This window comes from Euleptes europaea, chromosome 1, assembly GCF_029931775.1.
Source record: "Euleptes europaea isolate rEulEur1 chromosome 1, rEulEur1.hap1, whole genome shotgun sequence".
Classification (NCBI taxonomy): Eukaryota; Metazoa; Chordata; class Lepidosauria; order Squamata; family Sphaerodactylidae; genus Euleptes; species Euleptes europaea.
Window position 1 is genome coordinate 131,313,507 of NC_079312.1, and position 24,212 is coordinate 131,337,718.

Here is a 24,212-nt window from a genome sequence, read left to right on the forward strand (position 1 = left end):
CTAATCGGCCATAGCAGAAATATGACCACAGCTATTTAGGAGTCAAATGACGAGGCGGCAATGCCCAGCCTGGGCACAAAGAAGGATTGTTGTTCACATTTGGTCAGCCTCCTATACAAGTAAAGGCTCCCTTCGGCAGGTGCGGAGCTGGCAGGGGATCAACACTCAGAACTCTGCACCACCATGTCTGGAGCAAGCTTCAAGTGACACCTGCTTATCAATCAATGACATTTTTTCCCCTAAGGATTTTTATAAACAAAGAGCAACGGAGGCAGGCAAGATTCTCCTTCTCTTCAGTGTTATACTCACAACAACCCTATAAGGTAGGTTAAGCTGTGAAGGGGTAACTGGACCAAGGTCACTCAATGAGTTTCATGGCTGAGAGGCGACTATAACTCAGGTCGACTTGGTCTTTGTCCAGCATGCCAGTCATGTAATGATTACACTGCCTGTCTCATGCAGAAGCTATTGCATTTTTATTCTGATCTCCCTCCAAGAAGAGCAGGATGGAATACAGAGTTTTTTCCTCCTCCATTTTTTCCTCACAACAACACTTTGAGGTAAAATAGGCTGAGAAAGAGTCGCTGCTAGCTCAAGATCTGTGAGCTTCATGGCTGAGGGCATTTGAATCCAGGCCTCTCCAGTCCCCAGCTTATATCTCACTGGTTTTTCTACATATAAACCCAACAAAACTAATAGTAACATCAAGGAGAAACTTCTTGGACCCCACTTTTTTCATCTTGAGCTGTCATCAATAGTGATCCAACATATTTTCAAACAAAATTTACAAAGTTTACCACGTTTTTCCTATTTAATTCCTTCTGAAGCCAACTTTCTAAACATACACACACACACACATCAAAACGTGGAACCATCTGAGGGTAGTGCTGGAATAGCCTGAACTTTTCAGACTCACAAATAATGGTCTCCAAGGAATGAAAAGCTCTAGCTGGAACCCACACATGAATGAAACCACAGTCCTCCCACAGACCGACCTCAGATTCACTTTCTGGCCTACGAGAGATAAGCACTTTCCCTTCTGCTCCAGTGCGCCGCAAAAAGCTGCTCGGCTGCCAAAGGAAAAGGAAGAATCCTGATAGCACGCAGTATCTGCCCATTTTGCCACATATGGTTTGGACTGTGCTCCAGGGCACTCAAAAGGAACCTTTCGCAGAGAGAGATGAAGTGTCAGAACGCCACTTTATCCCACAACTCATCATCCAAATAGTTTTGGCCCGTCTAAGCTTCTCCGTTGCTTGAACCAGCTGCTTCTCAAACTGATCTCACCCGAGTGCCTCTCTCTTTCTCTCTCTCTCACACACACATACACAACAGCAGCAAAATCGCTCCTGCCGGGGGAAAGGAGAAAGGTTGTAAGGCAAAACAACCTGGGGGGGGGGGGGTGGCGAGGAACAAATATTAATTATGCCCCTTTTGGCTGCCAAAGACTGGCTCGCAAATTCATAAATGCAGATACATTAAAAAAAATTGAAAAGGTGATCTGGGAATCGGTTTTAGTGAGGTCTGGGGCCCCAGCACACCAGAAAGGCGCACAGCTACTTCTTTTGGCACCCGAAATACTTTGCCAGCTGGGAGGAAGGGAGTTCTCAGCAGGTGCTGGCTCAAAATCCAGTGGAAGGGTGCCTGGCTGCTGGCAAGCAGCAAAGGCCGAGGCCGGATTGAAAATTTTCATGAAAAAACCTTAACATCTTGTAGTATCAGATGGGGTGATGAACTATTCTACTAAGTTCTAATTCCCTCTCTAAAAGTGGTTGGGTCGGCAAACTGAAGAAGATTCGAAACGCGTCTTTGCGACGGACCCACCTTGGACCGCATTGTTGTTTTGTTTTGTTACTATTGTGATTGTAATACCACCATCGTTGTGTATTGCTTACAACTACCACTATTGTTGTGTATTGCTTATAGCCATATCTTTTTGGGTTTATATTCAGCCCGGGAGGCTTTATTTTTATTTTTGTTTAGCTCTTCGGCTTTCCTCTATTTTCAGCCTATTGGCACTGCCTTAAGCCCTGCGAGGCTAGCCCTGCGAGGCTATTGTGTGTGTGTTTTTGACACACTTTTCATTTGTTTTGGTGGTCTATTTTCAATACATTTGACAGTAAGACAAACACAATTGTTTTTTGATATTGATGTTTATTATTTTGAGCCACGGGCTGCCTCTTTGTACAGTTACCACTGTTTTCAGCATAGGTTCCTTCTTTCTCCACGGCAACTGAGTGGAGGCGGCTCTCAGCTGGAGCTGATGGTGGGGGCAGGTGAGCCTCAGCCATTGCTCAGTCTAACACACCTGCTTGCTCGTGGTAGAGTTCTGCATGCATGTGATCATGCGGTCAAACTGCAAGGCTGAAAGAGTACACAATTTGTTTTGCATGTGCTGCACGTCTTTTGGACTAATCTGTGCTGCTATGTGGGATTCACACTGTCAGCATGGCCCTTCAGGTAGTTACAATATAGCTGTCCCATGACCTCCACTGTGAGAGGAATCTCACCTGCTCTCTAGGAAGGGAAAGGTCAGACAGTTCTGTGAGATTTTCCAGAACTGTTAAGGGATGGGAGGATCTATTTTTAGACTACTTATCTGCATGGCAGGAAAAATTTTCACCTGCTAATTTACTGCATGTCAGGTTGCTGTTAAAGGCACAGAAAAAGGCTGGGTGGGGGAGAGCTGATTTATATGTTTACATACTGGAAGCAAATGTGAGATATCCCTAGGGGACTGTAACTTCCCCCTAAAAACTAAGGTGGCCAAACCAAAATTAAAGGGAGATCGGCCATTAATGGCTCCTGTTCTACACAGTTCTGTGGCGGCAAAACATTTTGGGGAGTTGTTTGCACAAATAGAATCAGGAATTTATCTCACGGAGGTAATTATGTGGTTAGCAACCATACATATGAATTGGCCCCTACAAACCGTGCCTCTGTATGTGGCTAATCAGCCAAAAACTGAGCCTGGAGGCCTCTCAAGGCACTTAGGTCAAGACCCTCACCTGTATATAACACCTCTACATGTTTTGGATCTTTCATGCAAGCAAATAGGATTGAACCCTATGACGGATTATGGCAACCATTTAAAGCCATGAGGCACAATATGAGCAGGGTTGCTACGCGGCCTGGATTAAAAATGCTCTGTCCCTTAAACAGAGGCTCAGTGCTAGCAATGGGCGGTTGAAGCTTTTCATGGCATGGAGCTAAATAACATTATGTGGTAAATAACATCCCATTAAACAAGGGACTGGCCAATTTTCTCCTGGCAACCACAGATAGAAATCTAATAACCAATAAAAGTACAACTCAGAAACTGAATGTGATATGTTTCAGATTATTTTTTAAAAAAATTATAGCTTCCAGTCCCTGTCCCCCACCCACCCCAAATCGAAAGTTCTGTACAATGGAAGAGTGCCATCTGGTTTCAAATGGAAGGGACAGTGAACGTTACAGCATAACTACAAATGCCTGTTCAGGGCAGATATTCTCTTCTCTTGTGCAAGTTACACAAGATGGTGCTTGAGAAAAGGTCGCTGTCCAGTTGCTTTTTTCCAAGACAAACACCAGGTGGCGTTTGACATCAAAAGATGGAGATCTCAAGTAACTTCTTTTAATTGTTTAGCTGTCCTTTAGGGGTCATTTCACACACAAACACGTTGTAAGGTGGTCAGACGCAAAAGAGGACAATACTTATGTGCCTTTAACAGTTAATGGAAAAGAGAAAAGTGTTAATGGATACTGCTTTTCTCACCGTTACACAACAAACAGCACATGCCTGAAGTCCCTCTTTGGTGCACATATTATGACTGTAGAGGCCTGCAGAGAAAGTGTCATCTGTTTTGTGCAATCTGAACCCTTCTTTACTGAGATATGCATTTCAGCTACTTTTACTTCTGGGCTATTTGAGTTTTGTACAATGCATTGACGCTATGATTATCTTTCCGATGTTCGATTTGTGTACATTTCCTGTTATTGATATTCTCCCTACTGACTAACTCCTTTTTGTCACACACAAGAAAATTCTTGGTACCAAGGGGAAACCAAAGGGATTGAGCTAAACATTATCTAACAACCAATAAATTTATTTTTATTATATATTGTGCACAAATGTATTTAAAAACACAGGGCCTAAAATACAGGCTCCCGAAAAAGCACAAACATAGTTACAAATATTACCAACACATAACAGTTGATGCTAGTACATAAAATGACCAAAATCTGACCAGACGCATTTTGGCCTTTTACAGGCCTTCCTCAGTGGTCATATATACACAGTTTTACAATACACATCCTGACATATGCACAAACATTGTGCAGGATGTGTATTATAAAACTGTGTATGTATGACCACTAAGGCCTGGTCAGTAGTGAAGAGGGACCTGGCAACCCTATCGCTCACATTTTATGGCCCCGATCCATAAATATTGCAATGAAATAACCCATTTTGATTTCTACAGTCATTGCCTGCATTTCAGATTTTGTATTTGACTATGGTATTTGTAGCCTACAATTTGTGTCAGGCCAGCTGGCAGCTATTTGCAAAACTTTTAAAGTAAGTTGCTGTTTTGTGCTGTACCAATGGGGAAAGTGGGTGGACTAGACAAAAGGTCTTATTGATCTTGAGGGCCTAACTGCACATCGGGGAGAGGCTGTGGCTCAGTGGTAGAGCATCTGCTTGGCATGCAGACGGTCCCAGGTTCAATCCCCGGCATCTCCAGTTAAAGGGACTAGGCAAGTAGGTGATGTGAAAGACCTCTACTTGAGACCCTGGAGAGCCACTGCCGGTCAGAGTAGACAATGCTGACTTTGATGGACCAAGGGTCTGGTTCAGTATAAGGCAGCTTCATGTGTTCATGTGTACAAGTCTTCCACAGGGACTTGTAGTCAAACATCAACTTCAAGTGCCCCACTGGAACCTCAGTTCTCAGTTGCACAGAGCCCTAGTTTGCATTGGCTTTTGCCTTTCCTGCACTATTTTCCTGACCCAGAACAGGCATGGGTGGAACTATTTACTCCATTGCTAGCTGCACATTTCGCTCATCACTATATGTACAGCCCATAATGGGGCAAACAGCTCCCCCCCAGGGCTGTTTAGGAGGTTGGCAACCCTACAGCCAGCACCGTGGGGACCACTGAGCAGACACCCAGTCAGCAGCATCAACAACAGCCATTGGCTCACCCAACACCTCTGTTGGTGGATTGGGAGGAGCAAACACTGATAGTTGTCGCTGCTGAAGGACTTGTGCAAAGCAATTTCTGCAACGTGGTGGAGCTGCTGGGGCTTGGCTCTGCTTGTTCATGGCCATCAGCAGCCCTCCCGGCAAGTGACCTACCAGGAACTTTCCTGGTAAGTTAAATGGCTGGTCCACCCTGGTGGATATGTAGTGCCTTGAAACTTTGGTATATTCACAGCCTCCTAATTAACATGTGATAATCTTCTTGGGTCAGGGAGGCAGGACCACTGTCATCTATTTAGGAAAGTTTTACTGATTTAAAATTCTACTTTACCTTTCAGAGCTAGAGGGAGGCCCTCTGCCTATGTGATATCCTTTGCATTAGATGAAGGTTCTTCCTTTGATGCTGGGGAGCAGCTATTGGCGTTAAAAAAAAACGACAGGTAAAGAGGACGGAGCAGCAGGAACCCTTCCTATCACACAGTTACTGAAGGCACAGAAGAACTCCAAGTCAAGATAAGGCAACCTTAAGATTTGTGGAGGAGAAGCAATCTGTCGTTTGTATAGGACACAGCATTCTGTGCCAAAGGGGGATGAGGAAGAGATACCCTGGGATTATGATTGACTGCAAGGAGAGAAAAGGCTGATAAGGGCCATGCAGTTCAATCTCCATCTACAATTCTTTCATCCTACAGGATGGCATCTAGGGCTTTAAAAAGGGTCCCTTTTTGCTGATCCAGAAACGTATCTATGCTCCGGCCTGTTCCTGATTTAGGTAGATACTTCTTCCACCTCTAATTGTTTGTGCAATTGCCAGCTTTCTTTGATAGTGAACCTTCTATGATGGGATCAGGTGGGTAGCCCTGTTGGTAGCCAGTGGAAGAGCTACATTTGAGTTTAGTAGCACCGTAGAGAACAAGGTATAAGCTTTCAAGAGTGAAAGCTCCCTGCTGTGAGACTCAAAAGGTATCCGACATAGGGACTTTTGAAAATTTATACCCCAAAAATCTTGTTGGTCTCTAAGGTGCTTCTGGACTCAAATCAAGCTCTTCTATGATCGGGAATCTCTTGGGGGCTTTTGCCCCAGCCTTTCTCCTTTATTCTCTGCTGGGTGAAAAGGGAGTTCAGAATGTGGGTTAGCAGAGATCTGTATGGACAAGGATTATTATTGATGCTGTATATAAATGTTTAAATAAGTTATCAAAGCCCTCTTGGGGGGAAGACATGAGAAAAAAGGAACTGCATCCAGATTCTCTGTGGCACTTACAGATGCCAGCTTCTTAACATCTGTGTGATAAGCAGAAGTTCAGCAAATAAACCTTCCCTGTCTTTCACTGCATTTCCACATGAGCAGCTGTAGCAGTTCCTAAATTTTACCACCTAGCTGTCTTTTAAACAGAAAAAGGTGCCAGGGAGGAAATGTGGACAACGCTACAATCAAAGCATGATACTATTATGGTAATTAATTTTTTTGTAATTCACCCTTCAGATGACAGCAAAATCTTCACACCATTTCACAATCAAATAATACTACTAGAATTAAAATCAGCAAAACAAAAATGACAGAATTCATAATAATGCAAGAAATAAAACCAAGAATGACCACAATACAACCACATTAACAGCAAAGCAAAAAAAAAAAAAAATTCATTTTCAGAATACAAATCACATGCCAAAACACCATCTGGATATTAGTCTGGCACCTGAAAGCCAACAAAGAAGAAACACAGCAAACTAATAAAGGAGTGGGGGGAAGGGTTCCATCATAACTTTGGTGCCACTCAAGTTGCCAGGTCCCTCTTTGCCACTGGCAGGAGGTTTCTGGAGCAGAGCCTGAGGAGGGCGGGGTTCGGGGAGCGACTTCAATGTCATAGAGTCCAGTTGCCAGAGCAGCCATATTCTCCAGGTGATCTGATCTCTATCGGCTGGAGATCAGTTGTAATAGCGGGAGATCTCCTGCTATAACCTGGAGGTTGGCAACCCTAGGTGCCACTAATGAGAAGGCACTGTCCCATGTACTATCCTACAATATCTCAATCCTTGCACCACCAAGTTGCCAGATTTAAAGGCCAAGGCGTAGCCTCTGCTTCAACAAGGTTGCTTCCACAGAGACTTTTCCTTCACTTTGGTGTCAGAGTAATTTTTTTTAACATCCACTCAATATCATGCTCCGCTCATTCCTTTTCCATCTACAGTAGCCAATAGGATTCCCAGTTTAACTGTCTAATAGGTGAAAGAGGATAGCTGCATTCCACCAGGTTCCCTCAAAACATTTATGTTGTTTACTAGCAGGGTAACCACCTTTTCCCAGTAGGGCTTCTCTGCAAAAATTCTCCAGCTGCAACGTTTCCTAGTGGGTCAGGGGAATTTCCTCCTTATTTTTCTGCAATAGCAAGGCTCCAAAGGAATTTTATTTGATTCAAAAAGCATACTACATCTTAAGGAAAAGCTCCTGATCTTGCAGTCCCTGAAGCTGAAGTTATATTTCAAACAAACAAATTAATCCAGTTTTCTGTTCACAGCTCAGTTTGGGTCAGCAACATGGCATGTGTGCGCACATATGTGCTAATTGCCATTTAAAGGTTTGCCTGATCAGAATGTCATATTCGACTTGTTTAAAAGTACAGGGGGTCCAGATCTGCTGTCTTATGGACCCTGAGCATGCTGCTTTTCAGGCTCTTCTGGTTCACTAGCAAACCTGAACCCGAGAACCTGTGCCTGCTGCCATCGGCATTTTGCAAGGGACTGGACAAAATGCAAGCAGCTATTATGTGCAAGAGAAAAGTGAAGGTATTGGATGAAATGGCTGGAGGATCACATCAGTGGCAGTGCTGAATTAATGCAGCCAATAGAATAAAATAGGTGATGTGCCCAGCAGTTGCATCAGGAGCAGATATTCAACTAGTGAAGCTTTTTCCCTTTGTGGTGGGCCCACTGCATCTGTTGAATTTTAGCTTGCTGTTGTCAAGACCTGCCCACCCATGCAGCTGATAAAGCACAGAAAGAAAAAAGGGGACTGCATGGGGAAAGGCACCCCCCAAATAATCTTTAAGGTCGTTTATGCATGGGTACTTTCACACATGATTGTACCCAGTCTGTCTCGGTTGTTCCTTGGAGTTATGAGTGAGTTTTCCGTCCATTAGCTATGACCTCACTGCCAGCCCTCACAAATCCTGGGACTTCCTGTTCCTCTGTTAACCTGATTCTTCCTCTCCCCTAGCTTAACTTGGGTGAAATCCCCATGCATAAGGCAAAGTGCAGGACACACAAGCTTGGTTTATCTCACAACCAATTACAAAGCAGCGTATAAAGATGCGGGATTCAAATGCTTCCTGCTTCCTCAAAGCTCTTTCTGAGCAGAAGAAAGGCTTTTTAAAACCGAGGCTTGGATTTCTCTCCCTCCCCCATTTCAGATTGCTTTGTTTTTTGTTCTTAAAATGCTTTTTTATGCAGCAATTGGGTTGGGGGGGAATTTTCTCTCACAGTAACCTCTACAAAGTAAGCCAATTGCAGAGCAGCATTTAAAGAAGCAGGGGCTTGATTTGAGCTTGGAGACTGCTGGTGCATAGATTCCCAACAGGAAAGAGTGGGTCCAGTGAGCAACAAACATCAGGTAAAACTCCCGTGCATAAACGAGCTAAGTCAGTTATGTTATGCAAATTGATCACCAGCAGAAAGAAAAACACTCACCGTTCTGTGTTAAATTAGCATAGTGTGACGATCTCAGAAGCTAAGCAGGGGCAGCCCTGGTTAGTATTTGGATGGGAGACCCCCAAGGAATACCAGGGTTGCTGTGCAGAGGAAGGCACTGGCAAACCACCTCTGTTAGTCTCTTGCCATGAAAACCCCAAAAAGGAGTTGCCATAAGTCGGCTGCAACTCAGCTTATGGCACTTTACACACACACACACAAACACACAACACGAGAAATATAGTACTGCCACCAGTCACTAATATTGTGATTGAATAATTCTGTTCTCCGGTACACAAGAGGGCTCCGCATGCAAAAGTCGCCTTTGCAGACCAAAAGCCACCCCTTGCATTTCATGACTGTTTGGCCCACTCATAACTCTCCCCCTCCCCCAAAAAAACTTTCTGTGCATAACATACACCAGTAGGCAGGAACACTTCATGCGAGTGAAAATGTAGGCCAAAATACAGCTGTTAACCTTTGCTGCGCTATGCAATTATTTGGTTTTTGCTGCTGGAGGTTAACACATCTATCCCTCTGGGATTGGGGTCCAGGGGTAGGCAAGAACAAGTGAGCTCTTCTTCCTTCCAGAGACCTCCCTGCTAAGGAACGGGAGAAGCTTACTCAGCTTTTATTGCCTGTTTTGACTGCCAGCATAATGTGTTTAGTGACACACAGTGAAAGCGTGTCCATACTGGTTTCTCCCTTAATTGCTACTGGTGCTCCTAGACATCACCTTCCCTAGCAACAGCAGCTGCATGCAAATCTGGAAGCAAAACCGGAAGTACCTCATAAAAAGACGCACCTAGTATCTCTGGCAGTCTTCAAGCAACAGCTGGAGGAACACTTGTCAAGGATGCTCTAGGCCAGGGGTGTCAAACTTAAGGCCTGAGAGCCAGATCTGGCCCCTTGAGAGCTCCAATCTGGCCTGCGAACCAGCCAAAGCAGCCACCCCCCGCCCCTTCATGATCTGGGCTGGCGAGGCATGGCCCGGCCTGACCAAGTGACATTTATGTCTTATCCGGCCCTCATAACCATTGAGTTTGACACCCCTGCTCTGGGCTGATTCTGCATTGAGCAGGGGATTGGACTAGATGGCCTGTATGTCCCCTTCCAGCTCTATGATTCTATGATCATGGGGCTTGGTAGGGCTGCCAGCTCCAGGTTGGGAAATACCTGGAGATTTTTGGGGCAGAGCCTGAGAAGGGTGGGGTTTGGGGAGGGGAGGGACTTCAATGCCATAGAGTCCAATTGCCAAAGTGGCCATTTCCTCCAGGTGAACTGATCTCTGTCACCTGGAGATCAGTTGTAATAGCAGGAGACCTCCAGCTAGTACCTGGAGGTTGGCAACCCTAGGGCTTGGAGTTACTATTTCTGGTTCTGTGGAATGGATTGTGCGCCCACTCCTACTAGGGATTCTAGTACTTGGGGGTTAGCAGACATCAGTATGGTGAACATCTACTTTGTAAGTAACTAACATCCCATCATCTTCAAAATACACTGCAATCAATAGAAAAAGATAGTATTACAATCTGGAAGCATCTTTACTACCTTAATTGGACAACGTTTTCCTAAACAGAATTGGAAGGAATTACTCATTAGAGCAACTTTATTGTTACTTTCACATGGAGGTTTTGCTCTTCATACTGCTCCCCCCCCCCCAACTGTAGTAGATTATTCCCAAGGCTTCCACACAACACTGTCATGAAGTCATCTACCTTCCAGGGATCTGTGTGGACAGGAAGATGCAGATTTCCTTATCTCCCCATGTACACCCCGTGCAAACCTGGCGCCATTTCACCCACACACACTGGTGGGCTTTTTGTCATTTTCTTTAGAAATCTGGGGTGTGAAAGTTGGACCATGAAGAAAGCTGACAAGAAGAAAGTTGATTCATTTGAAATGTGATATTGGAGGACTTTCACAAATACCACAGACCACCAAAAAGACAAATGAGTGGTTCTAGATCTAATCAAGGCTGAACTCTCCCTATAAGGTAAAATGACCAAACTGAGGCTATCATACTTTGGGCACATTGTGAGAAGAAAAGACTCACCGGAAAAGACAATCATGCCAGGAAAAGCTGAAGGCAGCAGAAAAAGAGGAAGACCCAGCATGAGATGGATTGATTCAATAAAGGAAGCCACGTCCTTCAGTTTGCAAGACCTGAGCAAGGCTATCAAAAACAGGCCTTTTCAGAGGTCATCACAAGTCAGAAGCAACTTGGCGGCACTGAACACAAATAGGTATACTGCTGTAGTGTCATTTGGCTATAGCTGTATGTGGTGGCAGAAAGTGCCGCCAAGTCAAAGCTGGTTTATGGCGACCCCATAGGGTTTTCAAGGCAAGAGACGTTCGGAGGTGGCTTGCCATTGCCTGCCTCCACTTGGGCTGAGAGAGTTCTAAAAGAACTGCAACTGGCCCCAGGTCACCCAGAAGGCTTCATGTGGAGGAGTGAAGCCTGCTGGGTTTGGCTGTATGCCTACTGCTAGTTTATTTTAAGCTGGAAAAAAGCACTCTGGAGGCAGGCATGAGGGGGAAACATGGAAAATCCCTCCGTACAGAGGCTCTGAAAGCATTCAAATATTTGGGGGTCTCTTTTCATTATAATTTAAAATGGATTGCACACCGTAATCAGTCCCTAACCTTGGCCAAAAATAAGATGGCTGCAATAACTCGTTTTTACTATAAGAAGAGTAACCATTTTGTTCCGGCCACCTGTCAGGCTGTTATCTCGGTTTAGATGTTTCCTTTCGTTCCTTTGCTGAACCGTCCAGACTTCAAGGACGGTTCCACATACCAAAGCCTGGGAACGCCACTCCTGAGAAATAATGCTCTGTTTATGCTTTGTAATCTCCCGCCGTTTCTATGCCTTATATTTCCAACTAACGAGCAAGACAACTCATAGCTGTCATCTTATCCTCAATGCACTGTATTGCCTATTTGACCAGTAAAAGCCATCTGCTTGGAATCTGATTGTCTCTGTGGTGATTTCTGGTTCGATGGGTCAAGAGCTCACACCACCTTACAGATTTTCCAAGCCACTGTGATTCCGCAACTTTTGTATGGAATCCCAGTTTGGATCCAGGGTTTTAATAAAGTGGAGCGTCTCAGGGCAGTTTTTTTGAGACGCATCCTTGGCGTCACAAACTCTGTTTGTTATTTCTCTCTGTGCGCTGAGCTGGGACTGCACACGATAGAATCTGGTGCTTGGATCACTACTATCAAATACTGGTTACGCTCTCATTTTCGATCCCCCCCAAGTAGTTTATTGGCAGCTTTACATACTGACTCAACTGTTTCTAGATGGTCTCGGCTTATCTTAAATAGGATCAGATCACTCGGGATTGATCTTGATTCCTTGTCCAATTCCAGTGAATTATATATTTTTAGGTCAATCCAAAAAAGGATATGGGACAGTGATTCCCAAATAATAAAAGCCGGTGCTGAAGGTATCTGCTCCCCTCGTTTTTTAGGCCTTTCTTATCAAACAAACTCTATGGCCCAGTATTTTTTAACTTAACTATACCCTCTCACCGTAGAGCATTTTTGTTGGCCAGATTTAATATATTCCCTTCAGCTGTTGTTAGTGGTAGATACAAGGGAATACCACGCGAAGCAAGATATTGTAGGTGTCAATGCAAAGAACCTGACACAATACAACATATTCTCTTGTACTGTCCACTTTTCACACAGCTTCGATGCAGCTTAATTAGCTCCCTTCCTCAATTTACTATTGCAATGACTACTGGAAACATAGCCCATTTATTGGATGACAAAAGCTTTGAAGTTGCCACTCAAGTAGCCGAGTTCCTGGCCAAGGTCCTAAAAGAGGGAGAAAGAAGGAGGGGAACCCTCATTTAATTGTTTATTATAATATTTACCGATGAACTGTGTATTTTTTTTTTTAGATCCATATCTAGCTGCTTTACATGTTTGTTTTGTTACTGTTAATGCCAATAAAGGTTCTGTTTTCTGTTTTATGTTTTCTGGCTCTGAAAGCTCCACAGCTAGCTGCCCCCATGTGGAATCAACCAACATCACTGGAGCCTTATGCATGGGGATTTCACCCGGGCTTTGCTAAGGGAAGGTGAAAGTCTGGTTAACAGAGGAATGGGAAGACCCGGACATTGTGAGGGCTGGCAGTGAGGCCATCTCTAATGGATGGAAAACTCATGCATAACTCCAAGGAACCACCAAGACAGACCGGAGGCGAACGTGAGTGAAAGTACCCATGCATAAACGACCACAGACTGCTTATACTGACTCAGACCCACTGACTCCCTCACGCCTAGTATTGTCTGATCTGACTGGAAACACCCCTCCAAGATCTTGGGCAGTGGGGAGTTGTTTACTCTGGGAGCGGTTGAAGACTGAACCTGGGCCTCCTGCGTGCACAGCTTGTGATCTATCACTGAGTTACAGCCTTTCCCAAGCAACACTTTTCTTCTCTCCTTCCAGCTATTAACAGGCTGACCAAATTCAGCTAGTGGGTGACAGAGAACATTGAATGGGGAGACCCACGCAGCACATTACAATTCTGCCACACTCCATAGCTTCAGGCCCGATGCTTCCCTCTTCTCCTGTCATCCTACCATTATAGTATGGTTCACTGAAAGTTTAGGGAAATTTTTAAAAAGAAAGAACTGACTGATGATACCGTCTGTGCAGCAGTACATTTTAGCCCTTCAAATTTTGACAATGACTAGAACACTGTGGGTGAAAAGATTAAAATCTAGAACTGGGAAGCAAGTGTCTTCTTACATTGAATGTTGTTTTATTTTATTTTTCTGTGTTTTAAGAAGTGGAATGATCCTTCAAACAGCCAAATTTATTCTGGACAGGATATGGTTTCTTAGTCTCGCAATGAAAACAAGCTGCAGTGTCCAACAAAAGGCTAAAAGGTTTGACATGAAAATGCCAGAATGGCACTCGCCGGCGTTATCCAAAACTAGATTATTCCCAGAGCAGGCGGTTGTTTCCAGAAAGACAATTTGAACTCCACTGTGTAAAGTGAGCTCCCCCCTAATTGCATGCTGATCAAATTAAGCCCTTTTGTTCTAGCAAATGGAAATACAACAAAAGGGCCCTGTGATTTCTGGAGGTTGATCATTAAATTGCCAGGGCACTCTGGGCCTGCGTAACAGCAAGTAGCAGTCAGTCGCCTTACCCACAGAGCTGCCGCCATTTGCATGATGGGCAGATCATTAAACCGTTCCAGCACATCATCCTTCCACTCCAGTCCTACTTCAGGCTTTGCAGGTTAAGAGGAACTCTTCCAGATTCCTAGGGCAGCCAATTTACAGAACGAGAACAAAGCCACCAGGGACTGAGGTAAGCTGAGGGATTGATACAACTGGAGTTGTCGGGAGTCTGTGAAGCTGAGCAGTCTGCGTTTGACTCATTCTATAGCATTTCTGTCTGTCTTCCCCCCTCCCAGCAGAACACTGTGTGTCTCTGAAATAAGAAGTTGAAAATAGAGTTGAGACATGATATTGTTACTCTCTCCTATTCCCCACATGTCAAATAAACAGGGCATACATCTGAAGCACACTTTGGGATCATCCGTAAAGAATGCCAGCTGTACACGGGCTCTTTTAAACATCCTGCCTCCACTCTTGTCATGCTTTGCCCCAAGGTGAGGATTATCTCTTTGTCTTCCACTCTCTCTCAATAGTGTGGTTCATTAAGAGTTTAGAAAAGTAAACATTAAAAAAATAAATAATTTGACTACACACGCATTTAGATATTGTAAATTTACGTTGGCTACATGAGCATACTAGAGAATTTCAGAAAAAACCAGCATGTGTTTATCTTGATTACAGTAAAGCTTTTCACTGTGTGGACCATGAAAAGCCATGGTTGGTTTTAAAAGAAATGGGTATGCCCATTTACGGCCACTGTGGACCACCAAAAAGACAAATAAGCGGGTTCTAGATCAAATCAAATCCTGAACTGTCCCTAGAAGCTCAAATGACCAAACTAAGACGATCGGACTTTGGCCACATTGTGACAAGACTCGCTGGAAAAGACAATAATTGGGGAAGGGCTGTGGCTCAGTGGTAGAGCATCTGCTTGGCATGCAGAAGGTTCCAGATTCAATCCCCGGCATCTTCAGTCAAAGGGACTAGACAAGTAGGTCCTGAGACCCTGGAGAGCTGCTGCTGGTCTGAGCAGACTAATGGTTTTGATGGACCAAGGGTCTGATTCAGGATAAGGCAGCGACATGTGTTCATGTGCTGGGAACAGTTGCAGGCAGCAGCAGAAGAGGAAGACCCAGCATGAGATGGATTGATTCAGTAGCCACAGCCCTCAGTTTGCAAGACCCGAACAAGGCTGCTAACAATAGGATGTTTTGGAGGTCATTAACTCATAGGGTCACCATAAGTTGGAAGCGACTTGATGGCACTTCACACGCACATATTTATGGACAGTCCCTTTAGCACCCTGGTTGACACCTCTGGGTTGGGTAATTCCTGGAGATTTGGGGGGTGGAGCCTGAGGAGGGGATGGTTTGGGGCGGGAGGGGGACCTCAGCAGGATATAATGCTATAGAATCCATCCTCCAAAGTAGCCATTTTCTCCAGGGAAACTGATCTTCTTCAGCTGGAGATAAATTACAATAGTGTGAGATCTCCAGGTGCCACCTGGAGGTTGGCAACACTACTTTAGCACAGCATCTCCTGCAAGGCCGCAACATAACATCCCTATCACCTGATTCAAGGCAGCTTGGGGACTGAACCCCCTTCTTTTATGGGGCAAGTGCATGTTTTTATAGGGTTTAAGAGTGAAGTTAGCCTAGCAGTATCTTCAAACTGCAAATTTATACAACCCTACTTGACAGAGTCAGCCTCAATAAACTCATCAAACTGATTTCAGAGTATAGGGTCAGAATTTAAGGTACTTGACTGAGGTTTAATATTCAGAGTCTGATATCCCAATTCAACCAAAAGAGAGCATGTTTGGTCAAACCTGAAAATAAAAACAGCAGCCAAGTGAAGGGGGTAAAGGGGTTTGTATTGTCCCATGCCAAGATTTTTCTAAAAATATTTTACATCTGTTCTTAATGCTTCACACTGATCATATTTTATCAGTGAAGTAACAGGCTGAGAATACCCAGGGGAGTGTGGTTTATCCTTCTGACTCCTAAATGCTTTGCCTTCTGCACAGCTAGCTTTCTCCGCTAAAATAAAGCCAGAGGAACAAAAAGCCACAAAAACAGTTTGTTTGACCAGGCCCGCTCGAGCCACTACACTTTTCTGGAACAATCACTTCAGCAGGATTTTACAGTTTAACAAAACTTTTTTTTATGCTACTCACGAGAGGAATGCAGCCAACATTGTCCATTCAATTTAAATCAACTTGCTGATGACCAAAAAAGAAAAAAAAGTGCTGAACCAGACTGTTTGCTTCATTGGTTTCAGAACTAGACGTTCAAACTCTGAGGTATTTCTTACTCTAACGTTAACAGAACTGTCTAGCATATCAGAGGTCCAAAACCAATCCAATTGCACAATGTGCGCAAACAGGTGGGTATGAGTTGCATGGTGCCATTTTCAAAATGGCCCTGGGTTGTTTGAAACTCAGTTATTTTTAACATTTCAGTTAAAGCACAGGCTACTGATGAACACTGCAAAATGTCTGTTTTTTCACAACTGATGTACCATTCACACAACTGGCAAGCAGCAGCTGAGAAACTACGATGAGAATTTGGCAGGAGTCGGACACAGTCTCAAAGTAAGGGCTCAGCTGTTCATTACAGCCAGAGCAAGAGGAAGATGTTCCCTCTAGCATTCGAGTAGGGTTGTGCCTATCGATAAACCCAAACTGAAAATAAACCCAAAATTAGCCATTTCGGCAGTATTCGGTTTTTGGTTTTACTGAATACCTAAACCTGGGAATCTGCCCGAAGCCGAATAGGCAATCTCCAAATCAGCCGAATAAGCATTTGACTTTTTTTGGCTTTGGCTTTCTTCAGTCTTTTCCCTATGGGATTTTGTAAATGAACTCTGAGGGAGGCATTTTTGGAGGTAGAGTTCCCAAATTTTCAGGGTAGCTTCAAGGGACTCTCCTTGCATGAACCCCAAAGTTTGGTGAAGATTGGGTCAGGGGGTCTGATTTTATGAGGTCTAAAGGGGTCGCTCCCCCTCCTCCGTAGAGAAGCATTGTAAAGAAGAGTTGGTTTTTATATGCTGACTTTCTCTACCACTTAAGGAAGAAGCAAACCAGCTTACAATCACCTTCCCTTCCCCACAACAGACACCCTGTGAGGTAGGTGGGGCAGAGAGAGCTGTGACTAGCTCAAGGTCACCCAGTTGGCTTCATGTGTAGGAGTGGGGAAATAAATCCAATTCATCAGATTAGCATCCGCCGCTCATGTGAAGGAGTGGGGAATCAAACCCGGTTCTCCAGCTCAGAGTCCACTGCTCCAAACCACTGCTCTTAACCACTACAACACCACTGGCTCTCCGCAACTGCTGGCAGACAATTCAGAGGATGGAAGGTGAAGGATGGGGTTGACAGTTCAGGCTTACACCCACCGCAGAGGGAAGTGTGCATGTAGAAATTGGAAGTGATGGAGGAGATACTATTTATTTAATAAAATTTATATCCCACTTTTCGCCCCTCACGAAGGCTACCAAGGCAGCTAACAAATTAATACATTAAAACAATTAAAACCAGAACTTACATACATACAAAAACATAACAACAATTAAAACATTGGGCAAGAAGGAGGGTTCACTGAGGGAATGCCTAACAAAACAAAAAAGAAAAAGTAAAGTTTTCACCCACTGGTGGAAGATGGCAAAAGAAGGGGATGGACGAGTCTCTCAGGGGAAAGAGTTCCAGAGTTTTGGTGCCATAACCAAAAAGGCTGTCTCCCAGGTTAGCACCCACCTAATCTCAGAAGGCAGGAGCACCCAAAGCAGACCTCTGAAGATGACCATTGTGATTGCATAAACTCATAACAGAATAGGCACCAGGACCTTGAATTGTACCTGGAAACAAAGTGGGAGCCAGTGTAGATAGTGATATGGTCCCGAGAACCCACACCAGTCAACATCCTGGCTGCAGCATTCTGCACCAATTGGAGTTTCTAAACACTTCTCAAGGGCAGCCCCATGTAGAGCACATAGTAGTAATCTAGTCTAGATGTAACCAGGGATGTAACCACTCTTCTTTCTACTGCAAATGAGTGTACAGGTTATATTATTGACCACACATTAACAAAACAGGTGGGTAATTTGTTCTGGATTTTCCTTTCCTTTTTTCCCTTAGAAGCTCCTTGATCCATTGATCACGAGCAGCACATATCTAGTGTTTGCGGGATGTAAGGACTGAAACAAATCTTGTCACTGACAATGTAGCCTTGGGATCCCAATCTCTTAGTAGAAAAGGCATTATGTCAGACACAGAAGCATTAGATTTGTATGTTAAAAGGGGGGAGATATAATGTGATCGAAGTTCCTCGTAAAAGCGGCATTCCAAAAGGGCATGAGTTAGTGAAATCAATAGAGCCAGAAGAGCAAGGACAGGTCCCGTCTGGATATGGTATATTCAAAATTCTGCCCTGCATAACCAGAGGGGTTAGCATTCAATCTAGCTAAACAGAAGGCTCTAGAAAGATGAAGAGTTGTCAAATAATATGTATAAGCAGGCAAACCATGTGGTGGTGGTATTCCGAAGAACTGGGATGAACAAACGCAGCGAGCACGAAAAGTAGTGCTGTTATAATCAAGCTCTTTAATACGCTTTTTAATTTTGGTGAAGCTCTGGATTTTCACCAGCATGTGGTGTCATTTTGGCCTGGCTTGTTTTTGTGAATTCACATAGAAAGGTTGTGTGTAAACTATAATTTACAAACAGGACCTTGACTATATACTGTGCCACTGCACTATTTACCAAGCCATAAATTAGTCAGTACAGGTATTACAAATGTATATCTGACTGAAGCCACACAAGGACTGATGGTGGCACCTCTATGCACTATGAATTGGGCATAATAGATTTATTTTCTAACCCACTTTTTAAGCCAACGCATTAGACTGAAAAGCATAAGCATCTCCCCACCCATTTTCTTCTTTATATAAACTTATTTCAAGCAGCACTAAATCTATTAAATATGTGGAGTGTTTGGATTGGAACCAGGTTGCAGATGTGGCGCACAAGCTCATTAGCCAATGACTTATCGTCTTACGTGTTCAGACAAATTTTTGGCAATCCCTTTCCTCACTGATCGGTATAACTACACTTGAAATTCAAATGATGGTGATGGTGGCTGAGACATTCGACTACACGCAGTGTGAGCTGGAGTGTGTTTACGCGGTGTGGGATTTCAGCTTCGGTCCCAAGCACTGCAAGGGGAGTCATGGGAGGGGGAGGGCGAATCCCCTTTCACTCTCCTGTTACCAAAGCCTTCTGTGTCCCCTCCCCCCCTTGCGTTCGTATCAGTGGATCCAAAAGAACAGTGTGGGAAGTGAATGGGAGTTTGCAGTTTGGGGGGTAATTGATAATAATCTCCCTCCCCTCCCTCCAGACAAAAAATGCTGTTCTGTCAGAGGTGCTGGTGTTGCACCATACAATGAAGTTTTAGAAGAGTGTTGTTGTACCTTCTTCCAAACACGGAGGCCTGGGATTTTTTTGCTGACACCTCACATATCGCATGAAGAACTGAACAAATAAATTGTAGTTGCCGTAAAGTAATGCCAGATAGGCTGACCCTATAAATCTTTAACTATTGCACAGTTAAAGCACCATTTTAACCCTCAAGCAGGACAGGGTGAAATGGTTCTGGCCCTTGCAAAGAAAACTTCTGATCCTTTTCTCTCAATACTCCCTCGTTGGCATTCTCGAGTGGTCTTTTGACTGCTAGCCATAATTGTATCTAGAAAGGTAGACAGTGTGATGCACAGGTTAAAGTATTGGCTATGGACTGGGGAGACCTCTAGGTCAAATCCCCACTCAGCCTCAAAATTCTAAGGGTGATCTTGGGTCAGTTACCCTCTCTGAGCCTACCTTGCTTCATAGGTCATAGATCACGATGTTAGTCAGTCTGTAGCAGTAGAAAAGAGCAAGAGACCAGTAGCACCTTAAAAACTAACAAAATTTCTGGCAGGATATGAGCTTTCGTGAGTCACAGCTCACTTCTTTAGAAACAGCTAGTGTGAGTCCATCTGTCCTTAGGTAGAGAAGAGTGAATTCAGACACCCAATGGCAATAGCATGTAAATGTCAATAGCAGGTAAATGACATTAGCAAGCGTGATTGGATTAGGTGTGATATGCAGAGTAGTAGGTGTGGAGAAATCAGCATTGGTACGGAGACAGGAATCCTAGGTCTCTATTCAATCCAGGAGAATGCACTGTCTTGAGCTTCATTATTAGTTGTAATTCAGCAGTCTCTCTTTCTAATCTCCCTCTGAAATCCCTTTGTAAGAGAACTGCTACTCTTAAATCAGCGACTGAATGTCCTGGAAGGTTAAAATGTTGCTTTGTAGGGTTTTGTGAGGAGAAAATGAAGAAACACCCTGAGCTCCTTGGACAAACAGGGAGGAATAAAAAATGGAATACATACATAGGCTGTCTATGACTGTATCTATGATCCTCCACTTCTCTATCAGGAACACATAAGAGTTGGTGATACAGCGGCTGAGCCCAAAGTACTTTGTTCAAATCTTATGAACTTAGGTAAATCTCTGTCTGAAATATACTAGTACTACTCACTTACCTTACAATGTTGATGTAAGGATTAGTACAGTGCAAAGAAGTGGGTTGAACACTAGAAAGCACAGTTCTTAGTACATAAGTTGTGATAGGCAGGGGCAAAAATAATATCGGCTGATAAGAAGTGCCAGGGCCAGCGAGCGTGTCCTTACATTGGCACCAAGACTGCATACAAAGCTGTTATGCAGTGCTAAGATCGCTAGGTGTGGGACTGAGCCAACCCGCTGACTGGTCTTGGTTTCAATGGCTTGGATCCAACAAACTGTGAGAAGTCTGCTCATGGAACATGGGTTCCCCACTTTCACTTAAAATCCCTTCCCCAATGACCCTTAGAAACCACCCAGCTCTCTGCATTCTGCTTGTGCAGGGGCAAGTTTGGATCCCAGCCAATGTAACTTTTTTTTGTCCACAATAGACAATCTAAATCTTTTCCTAAACTAAATCCTACACTCAGTCATGGGTAAGTTTCAAAGAAAACACACTTTGTGGTGTGCAATTCCATAAGAACACGAGTACAATTGCATTAAAGATTCCTAACATCCTTTTCCACTTACACACGACACTTCCACACAGGGATGGGTGGTTTTTGTATTTTGTAATCCCCCCGCTCCCCCACACACTGTTCCCAGTGATCTGACAAGCCACAATTTCAGATAACACCTTAAAAAAGGAGACATTCTCTTTCATTTAGAAGAAGAGTTGGTTTTTATATGCCGACTTTCTCTACCACTTAAGAATCAAACCAGCTTACAATCACCTTCCCTTCCCCACAACAGACACCCTATGAGGTAGGTGGGGCTGAGAGAACTCTGACTAGCCCAAGGTCACCCAGCTGGCTTCATGTGTAGAAGTGGGGAAACCAACCCGGTTCACCGGAGTAGCATCCACCACTCATGTGGAGGAGTGGGGAATCAAACCCAGTTCTCCACGTTGAGTCCACTGCTCCAAACCACCGCTCTTAACAACTAAGAGCGGCTCCCCATCTCCAGTCATACTAGATAAGATCCAACCCCCAAATGCAAACTGGATGAGAAAACAGATTTGCCTACCACCTTTTAAAATATGTAATCTTATGTAGTTTTTGCCTTTCTTCCATAGCACTGCAACCGCCATAGCACAAGCCATCTGGTGGCATTTCCTATACTGATTTCCAGGTATACATACCACAGGTAATCTGTTTAGTTAAAATTCAACTCTGCCTTATCCCAGGTTGTACTCAATGCAGGGAAATGCTAAATACCCAGCCTTTTAGGCTCCTCTTCCTATTAGGAAAAAATGTCACAATCAACTATCCCTAATTGCAATTTTTGTTTGATGGAAACTCTTTGAAATAGTAGCAGCTGTTAAGTAAATAGCAGCAAGCAAGGAGAGAATGCTCTGAAAACAAATTAGGTAATTATTCTAGAATGTGCAGAATGACCCTATTTTGGGCCAACTCAAATAATTTGCATGTGCCTACAGTGTTCCTAGAAATAACTTGAACAGCAGATATAAAGAATAATCTGTGTCATGGAAGTTTGTTCAGTGATAGCAATCTTGGGTGTTGTATAGCAAGTTGAGCAGAATCTGACCTTAAATTCAGGGACATTAACGTCAATTGAACAATAATGCCATTGTTAAAACTTTCTCTATTTTCCCAACCAATATACTTGATGTTCCCTTACCTGAACGCTTCTCTTCTTGAACTCTGTGATTCAAATTTTAAGGGGAGAAAATAAAGAAGAAAACAGAAAAAGAGGAGCTGGTGCTCATAGTAAGCAAAACAGAACAAAATAACCACAAACAATTACATTCTAGTGCCAATTAAAAAATGCACAGCATGTATAGAAAATTGACAACAAAACACCAGATGAATTCTCATTTAGTATAATCAGATTCATAATGAATATTCAAACAAAAACCTCTCAAACACAAGGCTTGACAGGCTGCGAACAAAAGTATACCTGTGGAAATCCACCATTTAACATTAATATGAAGTAGAGGAAAATAACCGTCACAGTTAAGTCACCAAAATGTTTGTATCTTCCAACAAGTGGGTTGACATCTGCATTATCTCAATCTCTGATACCAAGATGAAAAAAAGAATGAATTTACACAAATCTGAAGATACAAAATGAGAATTCAGTTTTGTTATTTTGTCTATTTTCTATACATGCTGTACTGCTTTTTATATTGGCAGTACAATTAATCTTTTGTTGTCCTCCATTTTGTCTTGTACTGCACAAGTTGTAACTTATCACCAATTACATCTTGCCAACTGCTTTTCATCAAGAGTTGTAAACTAGGATTTTTTGCCCATGTGTGTTCACGTCATCCTTCGATTATTTTTGTTCAGGTATGGTAGAAAGCAGCAGGTTGTCTAGACAACCATATTACATTCCGTTTTAATCTGCTTGTCATTGCTCTAGGATCTGTATGGACATAAAACTCAACTCAATTTCAGCAACCATAAACATTTCGTTACTGGGACCAGTGTTTTAAGTAACTCCTGAACTCATGCCACAGCAGCTATTGATTTTAGCAGATAACTCCAAATTGCACAGGCGCAAAAGGAGTACATAAGACAGACACTTCTAATTGTGAAGAGAAATAATTTCAGAGCAAGGTTGCTCAACTCAATAAAAAAGTCTTGTAAACAGAAAATATTTTTGAACTTTCTGGCATTACTAAAAAGCACCTTGATGAAGAAGCAATAGAAGTTGTATTTGTCCATTGCTTCTATCAGACAAATAGGAACACTTGCTTCATATGCACAAGGGCCGAGGCTCCATCCCTGTCATCCAGTTCAGAAGGATCTCTGAAAGCAGGACTGCAAAAGGCTCAAGACCCTAAAGAGCCACAGCTGCTCAGATAACAGAGGTCTAATCTGGACTGATACACCTAGCTTCACTTGTTCAAAGCTGCTTGCTGGATGCCAAATAATGAGTTCAACACAAGTCAGAACAGGAATGTTAAAGGAAAAAACCCAAGACTATTGAACATCATAATATAGAAACTTATCAGGGCCCTGTTTCTGCCTGTTCTACATGCTGGCCTGATTCTTCTTCACCACCTCATTCCAACTTCTCCAAAACAGGCTCACCATGATATTAAGCAGCATGCTTGGTTCTATTCCAAGAACCTGGAAACGCCCACACCATCCCAATTCAAAGCCAGCAGAGAGATGACTCACAACTCATTCACCTCAATGAGGCCCACAGAACACCATAACTTAATTGTATATACACATACTACCAAAATGACGTGGAATTCATCAACACAGAGGATCCCAAGGCCAATTTTGTGGTGTATAAAAATAAAATGTGATATGAGATAGCAACTGAAGGTGAATGCAGCCTTCATAAAAATCTACATTTGCACACTTATTTTACTCTTTAAAGTGACTATGGATGCATGCCCAATGGTCAGCCACACTAGGGCAAATTTTTGGAAATTATCTATGCTGTTTATGTCTGGTTCTTTCTTATGAAAATACTAGATAACTGAAGTAAACTGAATATTCCTGGCAAAATTATTTACAGGAATAACCCAAAACCAATTTCTTCATTCTCAGAATACATTATGAAACATCAGGGATAAAGCAAAATTCATCTCAATTCAAAATAGTACAATTTTATTCA